Source organism: Eriocheir sinensis, unplaced genomic scaffold (genome assembly GCF_024679095.1).
Source record: "Eriocheir sinensis breed Jianghai 21 unplaced genomic scaffold, ASM2467909v1 Scaffold304, whole genome shotgun sequence".
In the NCBI taxonomy this organism is placed as follows: domain Eukaryota; kingdom Metazoa; phylum Arthropoda; class Malacostraca; order Decapoda; family Varunidae; genus Eriocheir; species Eriocheir sinensis.
In genome coordinates, this window is record NW_026111615.1 from 342,055 (window position 1) to 345,732 (window position 3,678).

The following is a 3,678-nucleotide window of genomic DNA, read 5'->3' on the forward strand; positions in this document are numbered from 1 at the left end:
ACATATAAAATTATGTAAATAAGTATAAAAATATATATATCAAATACACTTAAAAAAATGAAAATTCGTATCAAAATTAATAAATAAAATTCCGATAAAAGAACGTAAACTCGAATTAAAATAAATAAACAAAATACCAATAAAAGAATGTGTATTTGGATAAATATAAATATACAAAATACCCATACAAAATAAACATAAAATAAGGTAGATTTGTAATAAAATATATGTACAAAATACACATAAAATAATGTAAATTTATATGAAAATATATATACAAATACACATAAAATACCATGAATTTGTATAAAAATATATATTCAAAATAAATATTAAATAATGGAAAAGCGTATAAAAATATATATACAAAGTACATATAAAATAATGTAAATTCGTATCAATATAAATCAACAAAACACCAATAAAATAATATATATTTGAATGAAAATAAATTTACAAAATACACATAGTATAACTAAAATTTGTACTAAAATATATACAAAAATACATAGAAATAATTTGAGTTTGTTTGAAAATAGATATACAAAATACATATAAAAGTATATAAATTTCTTTTGAAATGTATATACAAAATACCCATAAAATATTGTAAATTTATGTCAAAATATATAAACAAATACACATAAAATAACGTAAATTTGTATGAAAAATATATACAAAATACACATAGAATAATGTAAATTCCTATCAAAATGAATGAGCAGAATATCAATAAAATAATGTAAATTTGTATGAAAATAAAGATGCAAAATACCCAAAAAATAAAGCATACAAATACAGATACAAAAATACACATCGAATAATTAAATTTGTATTAAAATTAATATACAAAATGCGTATATAATAAGGTAAATTTGTATTGAAAAAATATGCAACATACACGTTTACTCATACAAATTTATATTATTTTATTCGTATTTTGTTTATTTATTTTGATACGAATTACATGATTATATGTGTATTTTGTACATATTTTTTTATACGTATTTACATTATTTAATGTGTATTTTGTTTATATATTTTCATACAAATTTACGTAATTATATGTGTATTTGTATAAATATTTTGATACAAATTTACTTTATTTCATGTATTTTGTATATATATTTCAATTCAAATTTAGCTTATTTCGTGTGTATTTTGTATATATTTTCATACAAATTTAATTACTTCTGTGTATTTTTGTATATAGTTTTATATAAATATACGTTATTTTATGTGTATTTTGTATATTTATATTCATACAAATACACATTCTTTTATTGGTATTTTGTTTATTTATTTTGATACGAATTTACATTATTTTATGATGTATATTTTATCCAAATTTACATTATTTTATGTGTATTTGTTTATATATTTTCATACATATTTACACTATTTTATGTGTTTTTTGTATATATATTTTTCTACGTATTTAAATTATTTTATGTGTATTTTGTATATACATTTTCATAAAAAAATTACGTTATTTTATTGTGTGTATAAGTATATATTTTGATACAAATTTTATACAAATTCATGTTATTTAATGTGTATTTCTATATATATTTTCATACATATTTATATTATTTTATGTGTATTTTTTCATATATTTCATTACAAATTTACCTTATTTTATGTTCATTTTGTATATTTATTTCATTCAATTTTAAATTATTTTATGTGTATATTTGTATTTGTATTTAGGTTGTTTTATGTGTATTTTGTATATATACTTTCATCCAAAATTACATTATTTTATTAGTATTTCTTAATTTAATTCGATACGAATTTAAATTATCTCATAGGTATTTTGTATACACATTTTTATACTCATTTACATTATCTAATGTGCGTTTTGTATATATATTGTTATGCAAATTTATTTAATGTTCATTTTTGTACATATATTTTTATAGAAATTTGCGTTATTTTATGTATATAGTTTTATATAAATTTACGTTATTTTACGTGCATTTTGTATATTTATATTTATACAAATACATATTCTTTTATTGGTATATTGTTTATTTACATTTATACGAATTTACATTATTTTATGTGTATTTTGTATACATTTTTTTATACGTATTTACTTAATTTTATGTGTATTTTGTATATGTATTTTTATAGAAATCTATACAAATTTTAGTTATGTTATGTGTATTTTGTAAATCTATTTTCATTCAAATATATATTATTTTATTGGTATTTTGTTGATTTATATTGATACGAATTTACATTATTTTATATGTACTTTGTATATATATTTTTATACGCATTTATATTATTTAATATTTATTTTGAATATATAATTTTATACAAACTCATGGTATTTTATGTGTATTTGTATATATATTTTCATATAAATTTACATTATTTTATGTGTATTTTGTACATATATTTCATTACAAATTTACCTTATTTTTTGTTTATTTTTTATGTGTAATTTGTACATTTATATTTATACAAATACACATTCTTTTATTGGTATTTTTTTATTTATTTTGTTTCGAATTTACATTATTTTATGTGTATTTTGTTTACATTTTTTATACGTATTTATTTATTTTATGTGTATTTTGTATATATATTTTTATAGAAATCTACGTTATTTTATGTGTATTCGTATATATATTTTGAAACAAATTTACATTGTTTTATATGTATTTTTGCATATCTCTTTCAATAGAAGTTTAACTTATTGTATGTGCATTTTGTATATCTATTTCAATACAAATTTAAATATTTTATGTGTATACATGTACAAAAAATACATAAAATAATGTAGATTTGTATGAAATGAAAACAAATACATTTTATATAAAATATATATACAAAATACACATAGAATAATGTAAAATCATATTAAAATAAATACACAGAATATCAATAAAATAATGTAAATTTGTATGAAAATAAAGATGGAAAATACCCATAAAATAAAGCATACTTTTATAAAAATACATATACAAAAATACACATAGATTAATCAAATTTGTATTAAAATTAATATACAAAATACACATACAATAAGGTAAATTTGTATTGAAAAAATATGCAAAATACACATAAGACAATGTAAATTTGTTTCAAAATATATATACGAATACACATAAAATAACGCAGATTTCTATAGAAATATATATACAAAATACACTTGAAATAATGTAAATACGTATAAAAATATATATACAAAATACACATTAAATAATGTTAATTCGTGTCAAAATAAATAAACAAAATATCATGAAAAGAATGTGTATTTGTTTGAAAATAGATATACAAAATACATATAAATAACCTAAATTTGTATAAAACTATAAACAAAAATACACAAAAATAATTTAAACTTTTATGAAAATAAATATACAAAAAACATATAAAATTAGGTAAATTTGTATTGAAATACATATACAAAATACACAAAATAATGTTAATTTGAATGAAAATATATAAACATATAGACTTAAAATAACGTAAATTTGTATCAAATATATATACAAAAAACACATTAAATAATGTAAATATGTATAAAAAAGTATATATAAAACACAAATAAAATAATGTAAAATCGTATCAAAATAAATACAGAAAATATTAATAAATTAATTAAATTTGTATGAAAATTATGATGCAAAATACCCATTAAATAACGCATTTTTTATAAAAATA